Raw genomic sequence first — 20,747 nt, forward strand, 5'->3', positions numbered from 1 at the left:
TGCTAGTCTGTGTCAAAAAATTGTTTAGAATATTGGAATATTCATTTTGAGAGTAAAAACTTTTAGAATATTTTAACCTAAGGTTGGTATCAATTTAAGTCATATTAATAAAATTAATATAAATATATATTACAAATGACTTTTAACTCTTCACTTTTAATTTTTGCCCTTTTTTCAACAGTCGATAGATGCGGATCAGTTGTGAGAGAAAATAACACTATATTTATATATAAATAAACAGGATTTGTTATATATTCTGTCTTGGTAACGTTGGGTTAAACGCTATGTTATCCGATTTCGAATTTAATCAATTTTAATGAAGATATAATTTTATCTCGCGATGAAAACGACCGTTGAATAAGAAATACGGACATAAAAAAATCTATGACGATATCTGAAAATCTTAGTTATTCTGACACTCTTTTAAACTCTCATGTTGCTACATTTCAAATTGCGATTGAGCGAGAATTTAACTAAATCTTCTGACTATATTGTTGCGCACATTCCTACATAAGTCTTTAATACTTTCACTACTGAGACGCTTATCGATGTCTCCAGTTTTCAATAGAAAAAGCCGGATTTATCTATAAAAATATAAATAAAACATTAATCGACAAATAAATAATTATAAGAAAATAATCATTATACATAATTTGAAAAATTTATAAAATTCATAATTTGAAAAATACATTCTAAATAATTAAAGATTTTTTCTATAATATATCATCTAATTCTGTACTAATTTGAAATGTTTTTCTTATTAAACAATAAAATTAACAATAAATGAGCAAATAAGAGTAAATAACTGCGCGATTAAAAATGCGCTATAATAACAAAATATATTGTGATAATTAAAATATCATTACATACGTAACGCAATTAAATTCCTTTTTCTTATTGAAGATCCTTAAAATGAAGGTTCTTCTTGTCAAAGGTGTACAATGACGATTAAAAGAAAAGAAGTTAATAGCGCGTTGGACTTCGGAAAGATGTCATTATTATTTATCAAAATTAAGAAGAAGTTTATTCAGCTTTATAATATCATTAGTGTGCAATCGCGTGCGTGCGCATGATCAGGGAATGCATTCTCCTGCAAGTATCATCTCTATCTACGGTAATTTCCTCCGGGAGACGAAGGCAACCTCGTCTCTCCCTCAGCTCCCCCCCTCTCTCTCTCGTTATCCACGAGTACTTTGGTCGCAACCGGCCAAACAAATGCGTTCTTCACTACAGATAAATATCCTCCGCGAGTTCTGGACAGTCGATTATTTTTATTGACACGATGATCGCGCGTTGATGCCACAGTACTCGCGAAAACATGGTGCATTAGCGTTACACCGCCACGGATACATCACGCGAGAAGGGAATCCCATCCACGGGGAATACACCGGCTTTCTTCGTGATTATTTGAACGACAGCATCCCCCGAGATATTCCCGCGCGCGCGGATCCAAAGTGGCATATAAGTAGCGAATTATTACAAGAGTTATGCTTAACGTCACTCAACAGCGAGTTCAAGGATGTGTATCGAAAACCGCAATTATATACTGTCATAATCACGAAATATTTGCTTCACCTTGAGTGGCGGTCTTTTTGAAAGGGAACAGAGACTGGCAACTTATTTGGTACGTAAAAGAGGAACTATTTAGAAAATAATTGCATTAATTCCTCTTATTAATATGTACTGGAATCTTGAATCGATCGAATAATTAGCAATAAATTTTCTTGACATCTCCCTTTCTAATTTTTGCATCGATTAAAGTTACAAAATGGCAATATTCCATGAAATATTATATATAAACAAGATTTTAATTAAAATATATCAAAATAATGAGCTATTCGGACTAAGCTAGATGTAAAAAATTATAAAACAAAATAAAGTATAACAAAATAATATCAAAAATATAATAGTACAAGAGAAAAAATATCAAATATATATCAGATTCATTCTATCTGATTGGTATATGGAGATTTATCTGAAGTCTTATTCATTATCAACGTGAGATGAAAGTCGGATATTTTTCTTCAACGATTACTTGTGTTTAAACATCTTTTTACTTTATCGCTTGAATCGAGTATTGATCAAGTTATTGCATACAATCGCTTTTTATATCGTAACCGAGAAATTCTCATCGTAATGATTAAAAAAAGTAGGACTCCAATATCACAGGGCAGATAAGGTTAATCAGATGAAGAATACGAATGATGTCGAAACGCTTTCGGCATAAATTTAAGGAATAATATTCATCGACGCGCCGGACAGTCGTCGATAGTCACGAATCCATAATGGACGAATAATCCCCTTCGATCGGCCGAGCCGCCGCGAGCGAGATCGGAGGAAGCCCCGGCGGTAAATGGCTATACGCGAGTGTACCCAGCATGGTGTGGTGTATAGGTAGCGACAACGTGCCCCTACAATCTTAAATGAGGAAGAGAGCGGTCGATCCTTTACGGTCGAGCATGATTTTCTACCCAGATATTTCATTTCCGACAAACCCGTTCCCTCGGGCGATTAATCGCCCGCTATCGGCGCGCGTGGCGAATCCGCCGATTAGGGTCACCGATACGCCGATATTGGAAAGTATCGACCATCTACTTCGCTTTTAACATCGATTGTACGGCATAATGATATTTAATTTAATACACTCCGATGAACGATACTCTAATACTGAACTGTAGATTTTCGTTATATTATACTGAGAGAAATATGTACTAAATTTTAATAAACATTTGTTTGAATAGTCCTAGCTGAATATTTACTAAACGTAAACATATATTTTTATTTGGATAAAAATAATTAATTTGCTGTAAGAACCATTAATTTTATTTATATATCACTTTTTTCATTCAGAATATTTAAATATATATTTACTTATCACAAGTGTTAAGATAGTACTGTACAAATATTTGTCAAAATTTAGTAGATTTATTCTCAGTGTATAAAAACAAGACAAATGTTGCAAGTTTTCCTTGAATTATTGTTTATATTTTATTGTTAGTTTTTATTTTCGATTGACTAATGATATCTATCAAAACTTTTTGTTAACACGTATCTCGTGGCATTGATAGTCTTATTCTATCGAGATAGACAGATGAGTAATAAAAATATCAATACATTTTTTTAGTAGATATTGCAATTGATTTTAAGGAGAAAATTTTGGAGAGCGGTTTGTGAAATTAGAAATGTACATAAATTCACACGAAATAATTAAAGCATTAAGATCTGCTTCAACCGAAAATAAGAATTCTTTATACTTGATTAAATTATTTTGTTTATTTTCTCCTTATAAATTTTATTAAATTAAAAATATATAACACGGAAAAAAATTGTAAGAATAAAGAGATAATATGTAAGATTAAGTCACGTTAAACTCGATCTCATATATTATTTCTTTACCATTATGATGTTTTTTACATCTGTGCTATACGTTTTTCACTACTTTCCCTTGTAATATTACATTACATGGTCTTAACTTCTTTTAAACCGGAAACATGCGACTTGTGATTATCCGTTTAGTTAGGTATCGACAAGTATCATGTCGATCGTTCTCTCAAAGACTATCACTAATGTCTTAGCTATCGGCGATCATTAAAGAATAACCTTCCGACTAAATTGAGGAATATCCTTAGAGAACGGACTTGACTGTTATCCGATGAAAACTAACGATGCATACAAATATGATGCACGGGATATATACACCGATGAAATCAATCAACTCAAATTATTATCGATCGCTTTTTAGATATCACAATTGCAGTAATATCCTATAGTTATTACGTATCAATTATGATTACGAAATATTAAAAAATTGAGTTTCAGCGTAGATCACAGAAGAGATCCCCATTACTTTTCACTCGCGGTGTTTGTTTCTTCCTTTTGTTTCTTCAAATAGTTTATCAAAGCATATGACGTATGATTTCACGTCATCATTATGGATGTCCATTGTGGACCGGAGGATTGTATCTCGAAGCGAGCCATGAATTTTCGAAGCTTCCAATTCTCGCTATGGGAATGCCCTCTTCGCCGTATGCTGTATGTATTAATTCAGGGGTGCCTCGAGTATGACTGTCCTGATTTTAATGAGGTTTAACGAGGGTTTCCTTTCTTATTTTCAGCTTTTGTTTACCATTCAAGCGGCCACTCGATTTATCGATCTCACGCGCTCTTTTGCGTCCGCGTCCATAGAATCTAACGTGCTTCGGAATTAGACGCGCACTCTCGAGTTATTCCTCTCAACTTATCCGACGAAGGGAGAAACGGAACGATTTACTGCTCCTTCTTTTTCTCCACGTAAATTTGTCGATAAAAAATCTAGATATATGTCGTTTGCGACATTTTCAATCGTGTAACGAAGCCTATTTTGATTCTATCATAATAAATTACATATCAAATATTTGTACACAAAAAAAATACATACTGTACGCAAATAATAATTGCTTCAAGCATTTCAAAAATTCATATATACGCAAATCTATCATAAGTTCATCAAATTTATTTAAAAATATATTCTGAATCCTAGTAAAAATACTTCAATCAAGACTATTAAATTAAAACAAATTTGATTTACTTATTATATAAAGTCGCTTCTTCGATCAATTTTATAATACTCTTCAAAAGAAAGTTAATTCTTGTTTTGAGTACGTAATAATGAGTTTTTCTAAAATATGTAATAAATATATTTTAAAATTATTATCCAGAAAATATTCTTTGTTAAAGATAATCGTTATTTACAAGGAAGAAAGTAAATTGAGTAATCACTTTTCTTATAGCAATAAAATGATATTTTTCTGTGTATATAACTATGCTACATGAATAAAATAATATACAGGAAAATTGAGTTTCTTATAACTGTTTTCACCAATGTAAATTAACATTAATTTCGATTCAACTTTCTCTTCATCTTTTTCTAGTTGTAAGAATTAGAAAAAGATGAACAGTAAGTTGAACCGAGATTAAAGTTAATTTGCGTTGATAAAAAATGGCATTGAAATTAATAAAAGTTAGAAGATGTAAAAATATTATAAACAGATAATTTTTAAAATTTTACATACCTATTAAAGTATAGATACTAGAATTTAACTGCTATAGCGTTTTTACTATACATATTAAAAACGAAACTTATAGAGACTAACAGATTATACGGTATTGAATGGCATTTTCTTAGGCAAAGGTTGACTAATAAGCTGATAAATAAAGAGGTAGCAAGCTTTCCGTGAGCGGATTATAAGTCTAAATACCGAGGCCGAACCTGTCATTTGATGATTGACAAAAATGCGGTGGCAGCCAATGCGCTTGCTCCCGGTTGACGAAGAGGAGCGATCGAGACAAAGACGACGCCGCTGTCTTTTGAAACGTCACGATCTTCATAAAGAAATAGAAAGAACGCGGCCGTAAACCAACACGCAACAGAGAAGCACGAGGGTGAAGAGGACCCCGGGTGGTGAGAGCTAGAGACGATGAGGGAGTGCGCAGCCGCCGCCGGGGCAGATTTAATAAAAGCGTCTTTATTGCCAAACGCGAGTCTCCGGTCGGTGCGTTATAGTTGCACGCGCGCATCGTCTTTACGACGAGCGATTAAAATTGATATTAACACTCTAACGTTACCCCCGCAATAATCCCGGCCCCGTCGCTGTCGGCAGGCCGCCGGCCATTACCGCTCCTCCTAAAACGACCCGACACGACGATCAAGCTGGACCCGAATGACGATTTTGCGCTTTATTTCTCAGCATTCGTTTCGCGCTTTTATCGGACACGGCGCACATCCGCCGATGGTGACGACATTGCTGACCGGCGCGGGCGTCGAGCAATGCCATCGCCATAAACTCGCCTGTATAGTAAGGCAAGTTTCTTTCCGCTTTGACGCACGATTGTAATGCAATGATGCGCGATAATGTTGCAAACAAAATGTTTAATAAAGTAAATACTTATTGACCGATACATGTATAATATAGAACAGATAAATATCGACATTTTCGATCATCGTATGGAATTTATTATGATTAATATTTTGAATTTTTGCAAATTTTATACACATTCCGCCTTTATATATTTTTGAACCATGAAATGATCAAAAACTGTACAATCCGTGATTGAAAAAAATAATCAGTTATAAAAAAAAATGTAAAAAATATGAAGTAATTATATTTTCAATAGATATATATGTATATAAGTTTCGATGAAACACTGCGAATCATATCACACTAATTTTTTAAAACAATAGCATCAAAAGAGCGACAGATTGTGCTTGTATTTTTCTCTCATCTTCCCCATTATAGTCCATAAAATACGTGCTCGACAAATCGAAAGTGAAAAAAGGCTATTTCGTAATGATTCGTTTTTTTTTTGTTGAGGACACAAAGAATTCTCGAATTCGAGAATATTTATTTTTTACGTTAATACAAAGACTCATATCGGTGTGTCGTATTGCGGAACATTGGGTCATTGCTCGTTGAAAACCCAAAGTACATTGCCTGCGAGATTCGATGACGGGATAAGGGCGCACGATCTTGTCATTATGTGTTTCGTTTCGCGACATATAGAAGCACTTTATAGGGACGACGGGTACGTCGCGGCCAATACGACGCGCGTATCTCGTCGTACTTTAGTTACTGCTACTCCCCGCGGTCCTCGTATTTTTTTTATAAGACCCATATAAAAAGTATCGTAATATATGACCTAGCCGTCTCGTAAAAATAAACGGCATCGTCGCCGATAACATGTTCCCCTTCGACGCGACGTGTCATCCCCTCGCGAAAGCCACCCCCTGAGATCCAGTGACGCTACGCTACGCCAGGCCGAAGGGATAAATCGGGATTATCACGCGTTTCGTTAATTCGATCGTTCGGAATTCGCGCCGGTACCGATCACTATAAAATCCGTTCCCCGTTGAAACCTATTTTCCCGCGTTGGACTCGCGGCAACGCTTGCGTTACGCAAGATAAATTTTTCTGCGAAATCTTCGAGCGATCGAGAGGGTACCTCCGAATCCTCGTGGCGCGATAATAATAACCTCGTGGTGCGTCGTAAGCCTGAAGGATCATCGGACCGCACGGCACGGCATGGCACACGGAGGCTTCAGTGGCGCGCGGCAAAAACCTAATAGCATCCTGTTTTGTTTAGTATTTCTCGTTTTACGTCGAAAGGCGTGTGTGAGAGAGAGAGAGAGAGAGAGAGAGAGAGAGAGAAGGGGGGAGAAGGGGGAGGGAGAAACAGAGATCGAGAAGAAAGAGTGAAGCTGCATCTTTCCTGACCCCTCGTCTTGCTGGCCATCTCTTCCTCTCGCTCGAAGAATCTCCGACAAAGGAGGCCGCCGCGAACTTTGGTAGCATGCCTTCGGGACTCCTTCGACAATGTTTCCCTGGAGCCTGAGATATATTGTCATAACGAAGAGGCCGGGTTAGACTATACGGGGATACTTCGCTTTTAGTCCTCCGCCTCTTCTCTCTTTTTCCACATCCAACCCCCATTCTTTTCCACTCTGTCTCTCCTATTCTTTTGTACTCGTCCACTTCGCAATTTTCCAGAACGATTTCATTACGTGAGAATTTCGATTTTTTTTCTCGAGATGCAACATCAGCCTCGATATGCTGATTTACTCCAACAATACCGTACATCCCGAACCAAATCGATTCAGAGATTGATAAATGATGTAATTTAAAAGGAAGTAAATAACAAACTATTATAGACCCAACTGGACGCACGCACAGAATCGGAAGAATCTGAATTCAAATCCCGATTGAGGTAATATTTTTCGCAATAAATTATTTACCTACATAGAAAAATACTTATTGTACGCAAGTAATACACGGGGAAAAATGTTTTGTTCTATGAACCAAATTTTATTGCAACAATAAAATTTTGATTGAAATAAACCGAATAAAAACTTTTAGTTAAAATGTATCCAACAAAACTATAATTTGTTACAATATATCACTCCAGCTTCGGTTTAGGATTGCCATCAAGATCGAGAAATAATCGGCATATGATTAGTTTGAACTGGAAATTGTATGAATTCATAAGAAATATTATTAGACGAGTCGTTTTGATTGAATATGGCATTTTCCATTCATGTATGTTTAATTTTATTGGTCAATTTTTACTTAATATTGTAAATAAATTTAGCCCATCAAATTATTTTGAAGCATGCTGAACTGTACAGTGAGAAAAAAAAGAAAATTGCAGAGGCATCGTTATTGAGAATTCCTTTATCAAAAGTACTTGCCAGTTAAAAATCAGTTTTTTTATAACTGCGGGAGTCGAGAGAGCGTTCGGCGATTTTTGTTTTTACACAATAACGTTTCTCTTACTCGGCGCGTTTTTTTTCCTTGGTTGTACGCGGCTGGTTCGTTATTTGCATTCGCTTTTGCGATCGCGCTCTCATTGTTCTCGTATGCCAGTAACATTTTTTTGCGGCGCGCGTAATTAACCGCGCAAATGTTCATATTCATCAAGGAACAATAACCTTGTTAGCTCGCGGTCGACCCGTGGCTCTATAGAATGTACGGTGCCCGGAAGGCATGGCGCGATTGACGTATTGGATTGATAAATATCGGGGAATGTCGAGCATTTCAATAGTCGCCACAACATTTACAACCCCTGCTCGTGTGCGCGACCGCGCACTCCCGCAATTCTGCGCAAAATCAAATAGATTTCCTCGTAACTCTTCCGAGTCCCGAGACGATCTCGCGACGTCTAATGATCGAAATTGCGGACGTTGCTCTTCGAAATATTGGAAAAACGTCAGACGTTTCGCACGTATGCCTCGTGCCGTACTGTAGACTATAGATAGACTATCGGCGACGCACACTTGTTGAACGCGTGGTTTATCTTGGCCTATAGATCATTCAGAGTCTAACGAGTCTTCCCTAATATCTCTTCCCTCGTTCACCTTATTCGTCTTCTTATTCACGAAATTTTAGTCGCGATTAACGCGATGTTATTACAATCAAGTCGTAGAATACTATGCAACTGTTTGCGTTATTTCAATTTTTTTAAGAATTTATTTACAAAAGAGGACATCTATTCTATATGAATACCCAATTTAAAGTTAGACGGCAGATGTACAATATTATTACTTTATTCCTTTTTTTAAAAAATCGCAATATACCTATATATATATAAAGAAATGTGATAATCAGAAAAAAAATCACCAAAGGTCGAAGTGCAGAAAAGATGTATGAATTATTGCGAAAAATGAAATTATTGAAATTATTTGCTTCCTAGCAGTAAAATTCAATTATTTTCTTTATTTTGTATGAATAAAGAAACTGCAAACCTATACAAAATCGTGCATTTTTCGATAAAAAAATATATATTATTGAAACTCTATTATGTTTGTTCCGATTAAAATATCTACATTTTCGTTTCTTATAAAACTGCAAACGCGAAATTGTGCACCGTTTGCGCCGTTCTCCATTCATCTTCACTCGAAATTTCCGTGAATATTTATCGATTATTGGATCTTCGTTTCAGAGAACTTCTCAGATCGATATTATCGCGGGACAAAGTTTCGAAATTCGCGATGCGAACGAGTGAGACACCTACTTTGAATTTTCGATCGAATTCCCTAGTCTCCCCAATTTGGTAGAAAGTGCATCGCGATAATATAGGTACGTACGAAATTTCGCACGAATAGAAGGAACATGGCGGCGACAATGATTTGACTCTGCAGGCAGTAACTCCAGTGAGAGCTTCTCTCTCTCTCTCTCTCTGCCTCTGTCTTTCTCTCTCTGTTCCTGTATTATTCAAGTCGCCATTATTGGACCCTTTGGTCCGGCTGTGCGACACGCTCTCTCACCCCCGCGGGACAACGCAATTGCATCTGCTCGGAATGAGAGTAGGCGAGAGGGGTGGGTCCACTACTCGCTACGTATCGTAGTCGTACTGAAGGAGAATACCGTGGGCGTTTAACCCCTCGATGTGAACTTCGGATCTAGTTACTTAAGTTCGGTGCTCGTGTAAATAAAAGGAGGAGCGTAATTTATGGCCGAAGAGATATCGGGACGTATAAGGCCGCAGAAGGGGTGAGTAGCTACGGAGGAGGAGGGAGAGTGGGAGGGCAATGGGGGCGATAGCTAGAGGACGGAATAAAAATGAAACGCGCACGGAGTCATTGATCCGGATGGGACAGAATAAAATGGGAAAAGAAAAGAAAGAAAAGGAAGTGAGCGAAGAATAGGTCGCAGCATTCTACTTATTCTTTTAGGCATGAAATATTATTGTAATGATTCTCTGCCTTCGTTTCTCACATATCTGAACCCAAGAAAGATGTGCTTAGAAATTCTCTCTTTTCTCAAGACAGCAAAAATTATAGGCCACGGGCTTTTAAAATAAATTCAGTACTCCAGATAAAAATATGTGAAGTAACATTAATCTTCGATATTTATTTTAAAATAACTTTTTTACCAAAACAATCAGATATAAAACTACAACGATATTCTCTGTAATAAAAGATTTATTGTTTCATTGCATTATCTTGAAGTAATTATATATATCGAACTTTAATTAACTTATAAAGTTTGAACTAGAAATTGTATAAAAATTCGAAGAAATATTATTAGGTATGAAGAACCACTTTGACCAAATAATTCCACTCATGTCTATTATAAAGTTTGTTTTCTTAGCTGAAAATATATACGATTTTCTCAAAATTAATAATCTCAAATTGTTTCTCTTGTTCTCTTATGTGAGGTACAGTCATAAAGTTTTAGCAAATTAAATAAACGTATTTCGAATGATAAATCAAAAGAATAGTTAACCGCTGTATGAGTTAAATAAGTTAGTAAATTATGAATAATAAGGTAATTTCTCATTTTTATAAGCTACAACGATAATTTTAACGATAAATTAACGGGATCTTATCGTGAAACTTTAGGCTCAATGCGAAACCCTACGGCGCAAACTTTTCTTCACGCGATTCCGGGGTCAGTACTCCAGACAGGTCGGCTCATATCGCGTCTGAATTAACATTTATCCGATGCGTTTTGTCTTAACGAGAGCACGCAAATCACGAGAGCCACGTACGTAATTGTAGGTACCGGGGAGGGTGGGAGGGAGGAGGGAGGGAGAGAAAATCGTTGAGAATCGCAATCCCGTGGCCTGACATAAATTAGTCGTGGCTTAAATCCCGGTCTAATCCATCATAAATAACTCCGTACAGATGCGTGTACATGCGTGCGCATGGGGATTCCGTCCCCTAAATTATTTCGAAAAGATCGCAGCCCACGTGCTACATCGTCGGACGCGTATACTATATACGTACGCAGTATATATCCGACTAGTGCTTAACCACCTGCCAAATACACGAGACATTTTTTAATCTGCATTGACGATTTATTCGTGCGGATCGAGCACTCGATGGTCTGGTACATTGCGAAGTAAAAATGTTTCCGTTGCGCTCTCTCTCTCTCTCTCTCTCTCATGCGTTTCTTTTTTAAAACTATGTCCACACTGAAAAAAAATATAGTCAGTTTTAATAAATATTTAGTTCAATACTACCAACAAATATTTACTTACAGTAAATAAATATTATTAAATGAAATTGATGTTTCTTGTAACAAATAAATGTATCTTTATATTTAATAAATATTAATTGGCAGTATTGAACTAAATATTTGTTAAAATTGACTATATTTTTTTTCAGTGCAGGTAAATGAAAATCGGAATATTTTCTATCTTTCGAATAAAAGCTAATGATAACACAAATGACGTAAGTTAATTGACAGTCATTGACATAGACATTGTTTTAAAGATGCTCATTAATATCAATATTATTAAATTGCTTGTCAATTTAATTTGTGATATTACGTAAATACGTACTCCAGCTTCAGTTTAGAACTGTGTCACGAGCAACAAATAATTGACGCGTAGTTTACTTAAACTGGAAATTCATTCGAAAATATTATTAGGTACCAAAACTCGTTTTGACCGAATATGACCTTCTCTTCGTCTATATAATATTATATAATAAATATTAAATCATATATCATATAATAAATAATGATATATAAAATATGTAATAAGTAATTAAAATTATAAATTCATTGAATATCCAAAGTTTGGCTCTCGATAATCATTCAAAAGTACGAGAAAACTGCGGCTGAACGAGCGATACATTTGGTCGCGAACTTTAATTGTCAATAATAAATGTTAAGTGACCCTATTCGAACTCCGTCTCAAAGTCATAGCTGCGTTGCGCAATACCGCTACGTCGAACCCCGGATCTTTAATATTAATGGACAAGTTAGTAGACACCCTCTTTCCCCGAGATGTAATGACGTCGATGATGGGCGGCAGTGTCGCTTATAGATGCTACGCACCCACGTACGCCCCATGTATATGTATCGAATGCGAGCAGGTAAATAGAGGCGAATATGTCTCTCTAGGGTCTCCGTAGTCACCTTGCCTTTTAACACATTATTGTGTCAAGAAAATGAAATATTCTGTTCGGAAAACGAGATAAGCGTTACATAAGATAAAGTACTTTTGACTAGGGTTCGCGATAATTAACGAATGAATACAAACGCGTGAAATGTGAACGTTTGAGTTTTATTATTAAAAAAAAAGAAATCGGCGCAATCTCTACGCATTTCTCCCAATTAACTTTATTAATCCATCGGTAATTTCGCGACTGTTGAAGGATTTCTTTCGCATCGTGCCGTTTCATCGTTTGCAATTGCTTGTCGGGCGCGCGTAACCAGATCGATAATTACGTGTTACTTAATTACTCGTTTCTGCCGGAGCATCAAGTCGCAAGGCATGAACGCGAGATCAATTAATTATACCTGACTTGCGCGCCGCCGTAGCATTTCTCCGTTCGGTAATAACATCTCGTAACGCCCGTAGCTATTAAAACTCTCTCGAAGCGAGACGGCAATCGCGCAAACTCCATTAAGACGCGCACGCTCTCCGTCGTGTTCCCCGCTATACATCACTACCGCGCTAAGCTTTAAATCGGTCACAAAATTTATATTGAAACATCTGTCGGATAGCTATTCTCTCGTAAACGCTCGTAAATTTTACTCACAAGAAGCAATGATTACTAAACAAAGTTTTTGCACCTGCCGTAGTAGGTACTTATTGTTGAGTACTTGAGAAAGATCGCGGTATTCTGTAGCGCCTTAACGAGAAGCAATTTGTTGTTTTAGTGTTGCACGAAGCATTTAATGACGGTCCGATAATTTGAAATTAAAAAAGGAGCTTGGAAAACTGAAGCATCCATTTACGAATTTTGACTGGAATAATTTCCTCTCATTATATGTATTTTTTTTTAAAAAGATTTTGAAACGGCTTCAAACGATTAACAAAGAGCTTATTAATTTCTTATAATTATTTAATAAATGAAAAATTTTTTTAAATTACGAATAAATCTTGTTTGTACTAATGCTGTAATAAAAATTTTAATAATATAATTAAATTTGATAAGTTTATCTATGAGTTCTATTAATTTTTACTCAAAGTATATGGATTATAAACAATATTAGTGTAAAATATTCTTGTATATCAAATATATTTTTGAGTCATTATTTGTTTACATATAATGTATCAAAAATTATTCTGATTAAATGGATTTAAATTTTTAGGATCGAAGAAAGGTTTTCAAATAAAAAAGAGCTTTATCTTAACTATTTTAAGAAAATCAGCTGCTATTTTTTACTTTGTTAGCCAATGAATATAATTATCGTATACGTTACGTACATAGTATAGAAGAACCCCATCTCATCACTGGAATTCTAAAAGATCAATCTCCATTCCCTTAGATAAGTAAAGGTGTAATCCGCTCAGGTCCGGCTAAAGCGATCATGCTTCGCGGCTTCTTCTAATCTAGTCTCGAACGGATAGAGGAAACATGAAGAAATGGAAAGAGGCGCAGAGAAGGTAGTGCGGGAATAAAAAACAAACAACTCCCATCCGGTTTTCCTGCCGCGTTCTACGCGATCCTTCCTCCTCGCCGACGCTACCGGCATTTTCCGTGGTATCGATATGAAGGGAAAAAATAAGGTAGATGGGAAGAGGACGAATCGTGATAACTGGGGCGTAATGCGCGCAGAGAACCATAGATGGAAGGGACACGAAATGGAGAGCACTCTCGATTTGCCGGTGGCTCGATCTTCCCGGTCGATCTTTTGTCAGGAGCCAGTTTCTCGTAGAAAAGGGGCACCACGATGGAGGCGGCGTAAAGAGGCAGGAGGTACACGGGACATAGAGAGAGAAGAGAAGAGCAGAGGCGGCAGGGGCAGTCAACGGGGGTGGGAAAAATGGCGAATCTCGCTAACAAGCTTTCGAGGAAACTTGTGGGAAACAAGCTCGAGGCTGGTTTCGTAGCTCAAGTGTACTCGAGCGGAGAAAGCTGAGCGTGCACACGTGTATTCCTTTCTTTTTTATTTCTTTCTCTCTCTCTCTCTCTCTCTGCTCTCTCTTTTCGCTTCTTTTCCGGGATCGTCCCTTGCCCTCTTCTCAAACTCTTTCGCCCTTTCTCTCGTTCTCTCATTCTGTTTTGCGTAACACGCACGCTACATCGACGCTCAAGCGTGCTCGAGTGCTCCACCCTTTACACCGTGATGTTCTCTCGAAAATCCAACCCTTTTTCAGCTTGGCCGACCAATGGGCGCTCCCGCTACCATGAGTTGTATCCACCAATACCTACACGCTTTTTTCGTTATTCGTCATTCGAACGATTTAAAATTTTATTCGTTTCCCTTTTACATATCTTCTCTTTGAACAATCTCTTCGGGCCACTTCCGGTACACTCGCGCAGATGTTCTCTAGAACGAGAGGATCCGCTCTCTGCTTCGTTCGGCTGTCTCTCTTGGCTTCCTAGCCTCGTCTAGCCATAATATTTCCGCTGATATCGCGACGTTCTTTCAATTCCGACCGAATATATATTTGCCGGAGTGCTGCCAGTTCTTGAGCACTGTTGTCGTACACAATATCACGTTCGCAGTTCTTAAGAATCTAGATATTCATGAAATTTCTATATACGTATCTGCTTGAATTTCAGATTTACCTCCTTTTTGTTTTCATTTAAGTTTCTCTTCTTTACTTCGTACCATTATCATTATTTATTAAGAATACGTAGCAATGCAAATGCAATGATTACAATGTGTATCTGAATAATAATTAAATCCGAAAGAAAGTATAATGAGATTACCTAAATAATGGCTCAACTCTCAACTCGCTAAGAAATGTTCTCATTATGAGGAAAAATAATACACGTGTACAAGAGAGAAAAATTATTGATATTTGTAACTATAATTACATGTTATTATAATTATGATTATATTATTTCTATAATATTAGTAATAATAATTATACGTATATAACAGTAATTATACACATAGTTCTGTTAATAAATATACACAGTTGGAAACAAAAAATGACTATATAATTATAATAACATGTAATTGTAATCACAATTATTAAAATTTTTTAAATTTTTCTTTCCGTGCAGGTACGCGACCATATAACGTAACGTTCTCCGTCTTTCGGCCCTTTTTTCTGTTCCATTCGTCGGACATTTTCAGTCCCAAATGTTGACTCGCATGTACGGATCCCCGTAACGCCTTTATTACTTATTTGGCCAGAAAGAGCCACGCGAGAATGCGAAGAATGCGTGTTTTTTCGCCGAAACGAACGAGAAGTTAATGAGACGCGTATCCCGCGTCGGTTTCGCGCGCAGTACGAGCTAGTGATGCGCGTGCATATAGATGAGACCGGAACTAGGCGTGTAAACAAACGGACAAACAAGTCGCATTCAACATCCCGCGGATTGTTCTGTGAATTTTGCAGCAGTCATATTCATTTCTGAGATTGGCTTCTTCCAGCTTAGCGTGCGCTCTCTCGCTCCGCCGCGCCGTCGGTGCTAAAAGAAGGGAGGAACGCGATTCCATCTATCGGAGATGCGAAGGGAGGCACCGAAATGAAACTCGGAACGAGAGAACGAAACAACGAGGCGGCCACTAAAAGAGAGGAGAAAGAACCGAAAGTGTACGTCCGGATCGATCGATTCGTCTTGCCAGGAAAACTCACCGCGATTTCGCCGCATTGACATTTGCATGCCTACATTTCGCGAAAAAGCCCCGCTGATAAAATCTAGTCCATTCGCGCCAGTCCGCGAAATTGTATCTATCCGTCAGGAAATCGATCGTTGGGCGCGCCTTATCTCACGACGTTTGGATAGGATAAGAATTTACGGATTCGCCCGAAAGCGATGCGCGGCACGATACTAAGAAGATATAATATTAATAGAAGCTCGAGAAACGAAACAAGACTTGTTTGGCACATGTATCCTTGACTTAGCTATCTGATCTATCTCGTCGGGAAACTTACGATCTCTCTATTGCCCCGCTTGCAAATATTACGGAAGTTGCTTTCCAGCAGAATTTACGATCCCCCACAGGGAGACGCTACAATTTTCTCGAAAATTTTAAATGATATCATATAATACAATCGAACGGAATCGTACAAAGTACATATTATCTAGTTATTACGTAAAAACTTGAGAAAAATTCAGACTTTACGACTCTTCTCCCGCACGTCCATTTATTTCCGATATCTTCCGTTGTTCCAAACACTTTTAATGGAGTCCCATTTATAAAGCTTTTATTATCATATCTCTCGTATGCAATCTTAATTTCATTCCTCCGGAAATTGTCTGTGTTTCTTTGAATATTTTCTTTAAGTAGTTGGGCAATTCCCGTGTTATCGCAGACTGTCAGTGAACGACCGGGGTTAAAAAATATTGTTAGATAATATAATATCGCGTTTTATAAGCCTGCTTCTCATTCGGGAATACCGTCGAATATTATGAAAAATTAACAACTTAAAGAGAGAGGAGGTCAATTATCCTGGCGCGGTGTTCCCCGTTGCGTGCCACCTTAATTTGGCGGCACCTCAACGACAACGCGGCGCACATTAAAGCCAACGTTAAATCGCGGCTATTTTCGGAAAGGTAAGTCCTTCTCCTTTTCTTTCTCTCGTCTTCTCCTTCGCGATGCGCTCCTCTTGGAACGCTGCAACGTTCCAACGCAGAAAGGGATCGCGCAGAAAGATATCCGCAACATCTCATAAACATGAAATCAATTTTAATCCTTGCCAGGCAGTCGTCCGCACGTCTATTTATAAGCTCTAAACCCGCTTCCTGTACGGACGTTTTCGAAATTGCGCTGGATTTCATTTTGTCCTTTATTTCGATCAAAGAGATATCTAGAAAGGAATGCGTTCAGGAATTCGTATCATTTTATTGTTGTTGTTCACCGATAATTGTTAACAAAAATAAAATGATACCTGGGTGCACCCGAGCAAAGTTCTTAAACGCAGTTTTAAAATTCCATACAGCACAGATCTCCAATGATGTTCTAAAGATATCCAAAGGATGTTCTATATATCCTAAGGACATATAAGACATATAGTTCCTAGGATGATCTCTTGAATAAAATGTGCTATGTAGGAATCGACTTTCTGCTTCTTTATATTCTACGAAAAACAATATATCATGTATTTCCCTCTATATATATATAATATATATATTATATAGATATATATATCTCATTAGATTCAAAAGTTTATGTCCACGATACCAGACATCGGTCTGAAATTTTATACGAAAAAAGAATTGATCAATCGCATTGGTCATATAATCGAATAGTTATAATGTGATTTGTTAATTCTTTCTCTATCCAAGACCTCGGAGCGATTTCCAGCATTGTGGGCACAAATAAATTATAGAGAATAATTATAATTCATTTTAAAAATATATTTTATTTTTATTTGCTAATTAATAATATTAATAGAATTTTAATTTTAAAGAAAAAATTTAACAATTTAATTGATTTAATAATTGTAATAAAAATTAATAAATTTTTATGTATATATATAAGTATGAGTTTTAATTTTTTAAAGAAATATTAATTAAAATTTAAGATTCGCTAATTACTCACCACGGATTATATAATGACATCAGAAGTAAGAAAACACATAACGAATATTCTTAAAAAATATATCAAATACAAATATTTTTCAATAAAACATTATTTGCATTTGATAGAGTACACTTGTAAAATATACTGAAATTTGCTTTTATTTGCGGAATAGACGAAAATGATATTTATCTCAATTCGACAGCTGTCATTTGTTTCGTTTTCTGGGTAGACATAATTCAATTTCAAATGGTTTTATTTATTGCAGGTTATCGGAACACAAGAGAAGTTTTCAGTATATTTTACAATTTATTCTAACAATTGCAAATGATATTTTTTTTATTAAAAAATATTTACATTTTAATATAGTGTAAGAATTTTCTTTATGTATCTTTCTCACTCTGACGTCACAATCCAAGATTCCTACAATGGCATCTTGGATTGTGACTACAATATAACCTACAATATAATAGGCAAGAGCCTCAAGAGAATATATTAAAAGAAATGATATTTCTTTTACTAGATATGGGGACCATTTTGTAATAATTTCGCATCCTTTCGACAGCTCACTTTTCTTTTCCGAAATTATCTGCGAATTAACCTCTGATTTGTTCTTTTCACCTATTTCTTCCCGCGAAGCGCATGCGGACGCCCGCGCCGGTCAGTCGCAGCCGACCGATCGTCTTGACTGGAAAATTTAATTAAACTCACGTATAGCTGTAAATTAGCACGCTATCGACAGGGATATCAGGTGGGACTCTAACGCACGGGGCGTGGGCGCGGAGAGAGGACCCGAGGGGGAAGAGGGCGCAAAAGTAAAGGGAACGCGCGGCAGGGATCGTGGCAGTGTGGTATAGTAATACATTTCGTGTTGTGGTTGCTGTTAGCACCGTTAAACTAGCCTTTACTGTTCCGCCTCAGCCTTTGAACGTCGCCGACTACTCGGCCGCGGCCAGCAGCCGTGAGCAATAAAACGCGTTCACCATAAAATGCCGCGTCTCCACCGAGCACCAGAGCTGCGTGACCTCGACTGTTGCCCCCCTCCTCATCGTCATCGTCACACAAAATACGTTGTTCTTACTCGTATGACCGAGTCACGCTTCGTCTACAACTTTCGTGCGACACGTTTAGTCGCACGCGCAGAAAAGTCTACTGATAAAATTATGACTCCATCAACATAACCTGGATTTAGGACCGAATTTACGGCTGTCTGAATCCAAGTTTCGTCTAGCACGCGTGACGAGTTCGAGATAAAGTATTCTAACTTATTTCTATCAAAATGTAGATTAACTTTAATCTCGGATTAATTTACTCTTATCTTTGTAATCTCGGTTCAATCAACTCTTCATCTTTATCTAATTCTAAGAATTATAAAAAGATGAAGAACAAGTTGAACCAAGATTAAAGTTAATCTACATTGATAAAAAACGGACATAATTCTTAGAACTAGAAGAAGATAAAAAAAGTAAACCGAGATTGAAGTTAATCTACATTGGTAGAAATGGACATTTCTACCAATGTCTCTTAATCGCAACTTGGTGTTAAATTTTGGATAAGGATACTTGAACGAACTAAATAGTACAAATATTTTTTGAAAAATATTAAACCCGTTAATGATATAAAAGGTATTTTCTAACAAGTCCTGAAAATAAATATATATATGATTCTTATTTCTATCTGAAGTAAGTTACAGAATTAGTTTCAGTGGTCTGTAAATCATTTACCTATACAGGATTCTCTTGCAAAATATATTTCTAAATTCCAAACATAAAACTGTAATATAGATACTTGGAATTTTCATTTCCAATTTATTTATCTTGGAGACTATATCTCTCATACAATTTCTTGATAAAATTTATTTTTCTTAGTTTTTGACGCCGATAACATTGATAATATCTACATAAAGTACACTTTTTCCAAATAATTCAGATCAAAAATTTTATAAATAATAGCTCTCTGTTACATGAAATCGATCCTTGGACGAGAGCGATCAAGCGTAATCGAGCGAATGATCGACCGATACGATAAGTCTCGAGAAGCACGTGAAGGGCCATTGTTCAAAGGATATCGATACTTGCGAAAGAGTGATCTACAGTCGCTTTGAATATATTCTTTTCCAATATATGTCGCAATATGTAACGTACATACAATTTGCTGCGATATTTTTCACATTAATTTAATTCGCTCATTCTATTCATATTTTTTTAATTTCTCATATAAGTAAAACGTCATGTTTGCGAACGTAAATTACACACGCAGCCTGAAAAACTTTGTTTTACTAGACACAAAAATTATATAATGTAGAAATCGATAGCCTGAATCTATTGTATGCCGAAAGAGTAACTCGTAAAGTAGACCGCTCGGTGCATACGCGATCACGAATTACCACGATATAAGAAATCATCGGATTATAATACTCGTCGTGCACGGAATAGTGCAAATTCTGCGATTTTGCATGCATTGTTTTTTTATAGTAAAAATAAGTCTTATATTCTTGATTACCCTGATCAACTGATTACACTGAAATTGTATCCTGTAAACCTCTAAAACCAATTCTTATAAACTTATTGGTACTTTTATTATTGATAACGAATGTATCAATAAAAAATAAATTTTAGCTCTAGTTTTCATGATATAATCGTAAGTTTGAAAAATTTGGATTTAATGTATAAATTAAAATTACTGTCCAATACCGTTATGAATAGTCATTTTCGATATATTTCGCTTGCTAAATACGAATTTGTTGTCCAAATTTAGCTGTCACATCTCAATTTTCAGAAAAATTACGTCAAAAAGGTATAAAAGTTACGATGTATGCATCTTTTAGCTTTA

General features: G+C 36.5%; 2 protein-coding genes across 2 annotated transcripts in view; one reads left to right on the forward strand and one right to left on the reverse strand.

The window, feature by feature from the left end:
• Positions 1-20,747, reverse strand: part of LOC108727961 (defective proboscis extension response 9) — a 68,836-nt gene that overhangs the window by 27,304 nt on the left and 20,785 nt on the right. The window lies entirely within an intron of this gene.
• Positions 1-20,747, forward strand: part of LOC108727963 (protein Wnt-4) — a 46,417-nt gene that overhangs the window by 230 nt on the left and 25,440 nt on the right. The window lies entirely within an intron of this gene.

The sequence above is a fragment of the Mycetomoellerius zeteki genome, unplaced genomic scaffold, assembly GCF_001594055.1.
Source record: "Mycetomoellerius zeteki isolate Tzet28-1 unplaced genomic scaffold, Tzet1.0 scaffold565, whole genome shotgun sequence".
NCBI classification, from domain to species: Eukaryota; Metazoa; Arthropoda; class Insecta; order Hymenoptera; family Formicidae; genus Mycetomoellerius; species Mycetomoellerius zeteki.